This window comes from Microtus pennsylvanicus, chromosome 12 (assembly GCF_037038515.1).
Source record: "Microtus pennsylvanicus isolate mMicPen1 chromosome 12, mMicPen1.hap1, whole genome shotgun sequence".
Taxonomy (NCBI): Eukaryota; Metazoa; Chordata; class Mammalia; order Rodentia; family Cricetidae; genus Microtus; species Microtus pennsylvanicus.
Window position 1 is genome coordinate 17,794,838 of NC_134590.1, and position 11,297 is coordinate 17,806,134.

Genomic DNA, 11,297 nt, shown 5'->3' on the forward strand with positions numbered 1-11,297 from the left:
ATTGCAACATTATGTTCCCTTGTTTTATTTTTAATAACCCAATAAATCCAATTAGTGCTGTCTATAAAAGAATGCATGCATTCCTGAGATAACATTGCTGGATCACGAGCCATATAGCAGTGTACACCCAACCTCTGTAATAGAGATTTATCCCCTCCCAGAATCTATGATTCTCAATAGACCTTTATTTTGGTAGGAGTATTAGAAGCTCTTCCTCATTTATTATGGAATTTTGGCTTCCCGATCTATTGGAAATCCTGTGCAGCTGACAGATTCTTGGAGTTTATGAATGCTGTGGCCATGGCATGTCCAGAAAAAAAATGCTCGGTAGCACTTCTCATCATTGGGTTCCTACATTCTTTCCTCATACTTCGGTAGTATACCTGGAGCTATAAAGCTGATCCATTCTCAGTCCTTTGAGCAATTTTATGACTCTGAATTAATTGGTACCCATTACAAAAATTGCTTCTCAGACAAAGGCTGAGAACAATGCAGATCTCTGGCTATAGCTAACATAAAACTTTAGGAAACTTTAGGAAAAAAAAATTTGTCAACATGACCATTTAGGAAAATAGCAATAGTAGGTTCCAAGCTAGGATTTCTTTAACCTTTAACCAGGTTTATACTGTCAGATTTTTTCCGGGAGATTGTGGCTCAAATTCGATTAGAAAATATCAATCTATTTATCTTAGATTTATCAATCTAGATTTATCAATTTAGTTATCAATCTATATAGCTTCAGTTGCTAACTTGACAAAGTCTTGAGCCATATCTGAGGAAAATTTGGCCTATTGGCAAGAATAGATTTTGATTCTTGATTGACAGAACAATCCTTGTGGTCCTGTCTACAGCAAATTGAGCCAACCTGTTAAGGTAGGGACCATCCTTGTGATACTGCCCACAACAGGATGGGCCCTCCTTACACCATGATGGCCCAGGATCGAATAAGGAAGAGTCTGGGAGCCATAATGCTCTAACTTTATTTTGAGGTCATATCAGTTACTGCTCTGATATAGCCATGTATCATCAGACCATCATCAGATATCATTTCTATTCCAGTTAGTAAAAATCCAGGAATCCTAAATATAAGAAATAAAACAGCAAATGGCTCTCAGGTCATGGCATTATGACATGTTGTGTCACTCATTTGCACTTTCAGTGACAGCTGACACCCACCCTATATTAAGTTCCTCCTGGACAGAGACCGTGTCTTCTTCTTCATATATCCCCACTTCATAGAACAATGTGATACTCAATGGCTGGTTCTTTAATGGCTAGTTCTATAATCCAGGTATATACCATAAGGTTCTCATGGGTAGGATCAAATTCTAAATTTAAAAACAACTCTATCCTAATCTGATATCATAGCTGAGTCAGATATAACTTGATAATGCTATTCTAGAAATGGGATGAATGCTTCAAGGTGTAGTGGATTTCTATGTGAAGATGACATGCATTTATTAAGAAATATCAGGGTTTTCTATATCATGACCCTGATAATAAGACCTAGATTACCTTTATGATATAAAAGAGCTCCTATAATTTGTTCCTGAAGTTTTAATAGAAAAGAGGGAAAGCAATAGTTAGCAGTATATAAAGAAGACAGCTGAGTAAGCTACAAGAAGCCAAGTCTCCAGATAAGAGCAAGACAAGAGAAAAACTATATCTAGCCCATAATGAGGTTCCATATATTATAGATAAAAATGCTTTGTGTTGTGCAGAATCATGGAAAGAACTAACCTACTGCCACCCTAATTCCTGCAATAAAATATTCACACTTTCTGAAATGGACTCCTGCAGTGGTGAACACTGGATTTCAGAACAGACAAGAGGACTTCGGTCCCAATGTCAGCTGAACCTCACTGGAGCACTGGGTGAAATTAATTAGATTATATCCACAACAAGAAGGAAATTCTTTGAGAAGCGCATGCACTGAAACTAGGAACAATCTTACTACCAATGCAGAGCTGAGCCCTTCACCCACAAACTGTTCACAGCATCAGATTTCAGAAGCAGCAGAAACCATATTTAGTGAGAATGAGTGAACCCTGTGACAATATTCCTGTCACACCTGTAGAGAATACTGATCCTCAAAAGGGTGGGAAGTTAATTATAATCAGATTCCCCAGGGAGCATCAGTAGTGGACAAGGACAGAAAAGAAGAGTAACTGCAGCTACTACAGAGTGTCCTACAAAAGAGAGAAGAGAAAGCTGATCAATCAAGAGCCCTTGCTCCTTCCACACTTAGGGCAGACTGTGATCTCCTGTGTCTTAATCCCAGGGCGATACAACCAAGCTGATGCTAGGAATAAATGAAGTAAGGAAGAGAGCTGAAGCTGCCCAAGCGAGTTTCCCATAGCTTTGCAAATAGATTATTCCAAAGTCCCCAAAAGCTACACGCCCGAGCTATAAAGGCAGCACTGGACAAAAAAAAAAAATCTTTGCTTACAAGGATTAAAAGAACACTGATTGTTCACAGGGAGAAAATTATAAGACAACAGAAGCAGACTCTGGCTCCTGCCAACACTTGGATTCAAAATAATCTTGAGCAGAAACCAAAGTTCACTTTGGATGAGATCAAGGGCAGTGTGCTCATTCCAATGTTCACTTTAGACACCCTCTTTCTGACTTGATTAGCATGTAATTCCAGTCTCCGTTTACTTGTGTTCTTGAGACAGACTCTCACTCTGTAGTTCTGGTTGTCCTCAAACCCTCTATGTAGGCCATGCCAGCCTTGAACTTACAGAGATCCTCCTGTATCAGCCTCCTGAGTGCCTGGATTAAAGGTGTGTGTCATATTGCCCCAAAAATTTAACTTTGTTTTAGTTATTTTATGTAGCCAAACAGCAGTGGCACACTCCTTTATCCCAGCACTATGGAGGCACATACAGGTGGATCTCTGTGAGCTAGACAAGCTTGATCTACACAGTGAGTTCCATGACAAGCAAGGCTATGCTACACAGAGAAACCCTGTCCCCAAAACCAAAAAGAAAAAATATTTTATGCAAAAAAATAAGGACCTTTTTGATTTTCTTTAAGGGATTTATTTTCTTCCAATTTTTATGTGTCTCTTCCCCAAATCCTTTAAGGGAATTTTTCATTTCCTCTTTAAGTGCCTCTGTCATCTTCATAAAGCAATTTTTAAGTTCATTTTCCTATGTTTGGGCTGCATTGGAATGTTCAGGTCTTGCTGCTCTGGTGTTACCATGAGGCTGTTTTAGTTGTTGACTGTATTCTTACACCAGCATATACTCATCATCACTTCCAACTGGTATGGCCTGTTTCTGTGCTTGTTCTTCCAACCGTTGTAGTTTGCACCTGTGCCTATGTAGTCTGCTGTTTTTTTTAACTGATGTGGTTTGTGCCTGTGCCTAATTGTCTTCTAGGGTTGCGGAGGAGGGCTAGCCAAGGGGAGGTTGTTCAACTGCGTGGGATTGGGTGATAGAGTGGATCTTGAAGGGACAGAGTCCAGGGGGAGGTAGGGAAGGGGGCGCAGCCTAGAGAAATGTCTCTTAGCTACTTGCAGGTTGGTGGAGACTGCACCAGAGCAGTGGAGTTTCACCAGAGGTGGGGGCAGGGCCCAGCTGCCTTGCTGGTGCTGGGATGGGAGCAGGAGAGGAATAGGATATGCCATGGGTTTAGTTAGGATCTGGTCTTCAGGGCGATCAAGCTGAGAGACCAATCCCACACCTGTTTTTCCAACTGGTATGGTTTGAGCCAGTACCTATGTAGTCTGCTGTGGTTAATAGGGAGGGTTGGCCATGGGGAGGATGCTCAAGTACATGGGGTGAGGCAGCAGAGTGGGTTTTGAGGAGGCAGAGTCCAGTGGGTGGCAAGGGCCAGGGTGTAGCCTGGAGGCAAAAAAAATGTGCTGCTATAACTGGATGTTGGCATATAAAAGAATGCAAACAGATCCATACCTATTGCCCTGCACAAAACTCAAGTCCAAGCGAATTAAAGACCTCAACATAAATCCACTTACACTGAACCTGATAGACGAGAAAGTGGGAAGTAGCCTTGAATGCATGGGCACGGGCAATCACTTCCTGATTATAACCAGTAGCATAGACACTGAGATCGACATCTATTAAATGAGAACTTCTGAAACTGAAAAGTGTAGTAGGATGCCACTTGCTTGTTCCCAGCCACCCAGTCCCAAAATAATCACACAGAAGCCATATTATTTGCAATACTGTCTGACCGATAGCTTCAGCATATTTCTGGGGATTTATGGAGTAAAGTTCTTCCATGTCTCTGGTGGGACTGCATGGCTTCTCATTGACTCTGCCTTCTTTCTCTCAGCATTCCGTATAGTATTTACCTCCTAGTTCTACTCTGCCCTATCAACAGGCCAAGACAGTTTCTTTATTCATTAACCAATAAAAGCAACACATATACAGAAGGACTTCCTTTATCAGAAAAGCTTCTATAAGGCAAAGGATACTGTCAACAAGACAAAACAGCAGCCTACAGAATGGGAAAAGATTCTCACCAACTCCACATCTGACAGAGATCTGACCTCCAAAATATATAAAGAACTCAAGAAACTACACATCAAAATAACAAGCAATTCTATTTTAAAATGGGATACAAATTTAAAGAGAATTCCAAACAGAAGAATCTTGAATGGCTGAGATAAAATTAAAGAATTGTTCAATATCCTTAGCTATCAGGGGAAAGCAAATCAAGATGTCTCTGAGATACCATCTTATTCCTGTCCGAATAGCTAAAATCAAAAATGCTAATGACAATCTATGTTGGTGAGGATGTAGAGTAAGGAACACTCCTTCACTACTGGTAGGAGTTCAAGCTTGTACAACCACTTTGTACTGATTTAGTATAGGGGTTTCTCAGAAAACTGGGAATCAATTTACCTCAAGAACTAGCATTGCCACTCTTGAGTGAGGTAACCCAGACCCAGAAAAACAAATACAGTATGTATTCACTGTTATGTGAATATTAGATATAATGCAAAGGATAATCAGGATAATTCACAGCCCCAGAGAAGTTAGGTAACAAGATGAACACTCAGAGGGACACATGGATCTACCTGGGAAGAGGAAATAGATGAGAAGTCCTGGGTAAATTGGGAGCATGGTAGGGGAGGAGTGGTAGAGGGGAGGGAATAGGGAGATGGAAACATGAGGGGTCAGATGGTTGAGTCAGTGGTGGGATGGAGGTGGAGAGGAATAAAAAAGGTATGTTGTCAGAGGGGGCCATTGTGGGGTTAAGGAGAAATCTGATGCCTGGGAAACTCCAAGGAACCCACAAGGATGACCTCAACTAAGATTCCTAGAAAAGGTAAAGAGAGTGAATGAACTGGCTTTCTCCTGAAATCAGATGGGCAACTACCCTAATTGTCATCATAGAGCCTTCATCCAGTAACTTATGGGAGGAAGCATATGCAGAGATCCACAGCCAAGCACTGGGCTGGGCTCTGAGAGTTCAGTTGAAGAGAGGGAGAAGGGATTATATGAGCAAGGAGGGTAAGATCATGACAGGGAAACCTACAGACACAACGAACCTGAAATTGTTGGAGCTCACAAATTCTGGACTGACAGGTAGGAAGCTGGCATGGACTGATCTAGGCCCTCTGCATGTGGACACAGTTTTATAGCTTGGTCTTTTATGAAGCACCGAACAGTGGAAGCAGGACCTGTCCCTGATGCAGGAGCTATCTCTCTGGAACCTCTTTTCTGTGGTCACATAAAACCTGAGAGCTTGGGAAGTAATTTTAGACAGAATAGAGTAGAGCATGGCTTCTTGGTAGCAGCAATTTCTTGGATCTGCTCTGCTTGCTAAAGGCAAGCACTCTCATTTAAGAGAGAGTTCCTGACTCAGCTTTAGCTGCAAAACCTTGCAGCTCTTTTAAGAGGTCCTGCCATGAAACACTTAAATGGTATTGATAAAAGCTGACTGCATGCTTTTTGGTTCTCAGCGATAACAGGAAAAAAGCTGTGCTGTTTTAAAATGTCGGCTTGTATGCTCTGAGAACTCCTTCAGCCAATAACCTTTAAGATACTGGCCCCACATTGGGCACCAAATTTTGGCATACAAAAGAGTTCCACAATAGCCTGGAATAGAGTATAACAATGATTCATTTACTTCAGGATAAACTCACAGAAAAGATAGTGATACACAGTCCTCTGCATGCCCTAGAAACTGAAATCAAATCCAACAATCAAGAGGATCACACATGCTTTTCATCTGCATTTACAGTACATGAGACCAAGCCCCAAATCAGCTCACAACTGCCTTCAAGCTCTGTGTTCCTTGATATTCTGTCCAACTCAAACCTTCTCCATATGTGGGCATGCTGCTCTTAAATAATTAAATTTGACAGTTATTCTAAGTCTCAGGTAATTAAGGTACTGATCTAGGACCTGTCTTACTGCTACAACTGCAAAACCTGCTGGCCAATCAAGATTATTATATATACAACAATTTTCTAAAAATTATGTTGGAGGTAAATTAATTTGATTAATAAATAAACAAATAAATTTGAAAATTGTAAAGCAACCCCAAGATAATTGCAGACAATATCACTATCCAGGAATTTAACAATCTTTTGGTTTCTACTATGAACGAAATTCTGTAAAAGATACATACCTACCTGGGACACGTATTTTTGTGGTGTTGGCAGATATTACTTTTGCTCTTCATATTATATCCTTAAAAAATGGTTTGGTAACAGAATTAAGAATAAGAAAAATTTAGGAATGATATAGTCTTTAGCTGAAAGTATTCATACTATTGAAAATGATAAGCGTAATTTTACAGGCAAAACTCAACCCATGTGAATTAGTTATGAAATGTTATAAAATGGCACTGAGAGATTATCCAAAAGGAATCATGCTATTGAAATTGACAATCAAAATCTGTTAAAAAATTATGATAGGCTAGCAGATAGAACGTCCCTCTAGGAACACAATCTACACACCATCTAAATAATATCTAAGGAGAAGAAGATATTATTAATGAAAAAAATTTAAACCTTGGAATCATGTGTGCAGAATAAGAACCACAAATCAATTGATTTGATGAAATCATTAGAAATATTCACAAGTCAAGAGATCCAGGCTTTATAAATAGTGATAAAAATATTTGACTCAATTGAGGAACTTGTAAGAACTGAAAGCAAGGAAGGGAGGTACAGGCAAAGGAGTTATTATGGCCAGTACTTCTCAGAGTCAGAGATGACTTAGCAAGAGTTTTAGCTACTTATCCTGTTATCACCTCTGAAAAGCCAGCAAATACTTAATACCCAAATGAATATACAGAACGTAAATGGAAATGTTTAGGTATGAAAGATCTAAAAGATATTAAACAAGCAATAATATCTTATGACATGCATTCACCATTTGTTAGTGAATAGGTAAAGAAATAGGTTTCAAGCACTAGAGCTACTCCACATGATTGGCTTCAATTAGTCTCAGTGGTGATAGAATGTAGTGTGGACTGGTGGGCTGTGTTCCCATCCGGCTCATGGCTAGCTTACCTGAAATAATTACATGGAAACTGTATTCTTTTAAACACTGCTTGGCCCATTAGCTTCAGCCTCTTACTGGCTAACTCTCCTATCTTGATTAACCCATTTCTATTAATATGTGTAGTACCACAAGGTGGTGGCTTAGAAGAAGGATCTTGGAGAGGAGAGCTATAGCATCTGCCTCACTTCCCTTCTTCCCAGCATTCTGTTCTGACCAATCAGGCAAAGCAGTTTCTTTATTAATTAACCAATGAAAAAGCAGATAGATAGAAGACCCACCTACATCATTTCCCCTTTTTCTGTTTAAACAAAAAAGAAAGGCTTTCACTTTAACATAGTAAAATTACATATAGCAAAACAGTTATAAAGCAAGAATTACAATTACAATATTTAGATCTATTTTATCTTTTATCATAACAAAGGAAAACTATAACTATCTATATATTCTTCAACTCCATCAAAGACTCCAGAAGGATATAATACTACTTAAATAAACAAGAAATAAGCAACTTCCAAACTCTAGAAATGACAGAGACATCTCGCTTCCTAGACAGTCACCCAAAGTTCCTCTGTACCATTGGGGCATCCATCTTCAGCCTTCAGACCCATATCCTGCAGACTTTTCCATAAAGCAGGAAATTACAAAGGCAGTTCAGTCACTTTTTTCTGTGTCCTGCAGAATGTCTCACAGACTCTTTTATGAGTCAGGAACCCCAAAAGACCATCTCATGTAGTGGGAACAGCGGGGCTACATTCCTGGTGCCCAGCTTCCAGCTGAATGGCTAGTTTATGCCCCTAAATAACAACACACAAATTGTATTCTTTTAAACACTGTCTGGCCCATTAGTTCTAGCCTCTTATCGGCTAATTCTCACATCTTGGTTAACCCATTTCTAATAATCTGTGTAGCACCATGAGGTGCTGGCTTACCGGGAAAGATTCAGCATGTCTGACCTGGTGGCTGACTCCATGGTGATCTGACCTCACTTCCCTTCTTCCCAGAATTCTGTTCTGTCTATTCCACCTATCTAGATCCTGCCCTATCAAAAAGCCAAGGCAATTTCTTTATTAACCAATGAGAGTAACACATAGACAGATCATCATTTCCTCCATCAAAACAGTTTTAAAATTTTCCTGCCTCTAAAAATCATCTGTCAGAGACTCTAGACCTTAGCCAAAGTTGTTTATGCCAACATTGCAAATGAGACTTTGGATGAATGCCAAGTAGGTGGTTGCCTCTATCTTTTCTTGCAACTTATGGAAGTTGGTTGATTGTGTTATCTTTTTCGTTTTACATATCAATTCCAGTTCCCACTCCCTTCCCTCCTACTATTTCCTCAAACTTCGCCCCACCACACCCCGTACATTCTCCTCAAAGAGGGTAAGGCACATTGCTTTGGGCAAGGTCCAAGGCCCTCCCTACTATATCAAGGCTGAGCAACGTAGCCATCCAAAGAGATGGGTTCTCAAGAAGTCAGTACAAGCAGTAGGGAAAATCCTGGTGCCACAGCATACAGAGAAGAATCCCACATCAGTTCTGTGGTGATGTTTAAAATATTCATCAGTCTGACTACAGGGCACGACCAGTTTGCGTAACCTCTTTTTCATTGCTTATGGTCTTAGATGGAATAATCTGTTTGCATTCCTGGGAATTTCTATAGTGCCAGGTTTCTCACTAGCCCCATAATGGCTCCCTCAATCAAAATATCTTTTTCCTTACTCTCATCTTTGTCCCTTCTCCATCTTGACCATCCCATTTCCTCAAGTTCTCCTTCCCCCTTCTCCCCTCCTCTTCCCTTATGCTCTCTCTCTCTCTCTTTCTCTCTCTCTCTCTCTTTCTCTCTCTCTCTCTCTCTCTCACACACACACACACACACACACACACACACACACACACACACATATACACACCTATGCTTCCAATTTTGTCAGGTGTATCTTTATATGTTTTTTCCAGGAGGATCTGTATATGTTTTTCTTAGCTTATTGCTTAGCTTCTCTAGGGTCATGAATTATAGGCTGGTCAACCTTTGTTATACAACTAGCATCCACTTATGAATGAACACATACCATGCTCATCTTTCTGGATCTGAGTTACCTCCCTCAGGATGGTTTTTTTCTAGTTTCATCCATTTGCATGCAAATTTTAAGATGTCATTGTTTTTTACCACTGTGTAGTACTTTTTTGTGTAAATGTATCACATTTCCTTTCTCCATTGTTTGGTTGAGGGGCATCTAGGTTGTTTCCAGGTACTGGCTATTACAAATAATTCTACTATGAACAGTTGAACAAATATCCTTTTACTATGATTGAGCATCTATCAGGTATATGCCCAAGCGTGCTATTGCTAGATACTTGAAATAGATTGATTCCCAGTTTTCTGAAAAACTACCATACAGATTTCCAGAGTGGTTGTACAAGTTTGCATTCCCACCAACAGTAGGGGAGTGTTCCCTTAATCTCAAGCTTAAGCTATCATTGGTGTTTTTTATCTTAGCCATTCTGACTGGTGTAAGATGGTGTCTCAGAGTCATTTTAATTTGTACTTCCTTGATTGCTAAAGATGGTCTTCTTTTCCTTAAGTGTCTTTTGACCATTTGAGATTCTTCTGTTGAGAATTCTCTTTTATCACTATATGGGTAATTATTTAATTGGATCATTTGGAATTTTGATGTCTAATTTTTTGAGTTCTTTATAAACATTAAAAGTCAGTCCTCTAATGTGGAGTTGGTGAAGAAGATCTTTTCTCATTTAGTAGGCTGCCTTTTTCTCTTATTGACAGTGTCTTTTGATTTACAGAAGCTTCTCAGTTTCAGGAGGTCATATTGATTGTTGCCCTCAGTATCTGTGCTACTGATGTTAAATTTAGGAAGCAGTCTCCTGTGCCCATACATTGAAGACTACTTTCCACTTCCTCTTCGATCAGGTTGACTGTGGTCAGATTTATATTGAGGTCTTGGTACTTGTTCTTACTATACATAGTTTTGTATTAAATTTAGAACTGTACTATACCAGTTCACTTTGGGTGTGGTCTCATGCACTATAAATGCAGATGAAAAGCTTGTGTTGCCCTCTTGGCTGCTAGATTTGGTCTAGTTCCCAGTGTATGCAGAAGATTGTGGATAGCTACCCTTTCTCAGAGTTTGTCCCCAAATAAATAAACCTTTGTTATACTTTATTCCTGGCTATTGTGAAACTCTTTTGAATGCCAACACCTGGAAATGACCTTTTATGTCAGATTCCTCCTGGGGCCTCCCAAGGTATTAGACATTTCTTTTCCCAGGAGAAGGTCACCATGGAAATTCTAATTTTGGCATTCATGCTTTCCATACTCTGGTAGTCAAGAAGGGAAGAAGAAGAAGCGTCTCATTAGAATATATTCATGCATGCATGCTGACTAGTAACAAGAAAGTAGATTCCCTGTTGGGCAGAGCTGGAACCAATGGAAAGACAAAAAGAAAAGGACTTCTCCCTAAAATAAAATTCGCTCTAAATTTAATTACAATGTTAATAATTTTGAAGTTATACTATGTGCCTCTGAACCATTTATTTAAAATCATTAAATAATATGGTAAATGATTGCTGTTGCCAACGTTTGTATGAAGACACACTGAACTGTTGATACTTAAAAAATGTGACTCAACACTTATGTTTTTACTGCAAGTTCTTTATCAAGAGGAGAGAGAGAGAAATGGATATCTTACTTTTCACTGTTATCCTTTATAGATTCAAGTCACTGAGAAGCAGGAGTCATTTCACATATACACATCTGCCTCTTGGTTTTTGCACTTTGCATCCAGAGGTCTG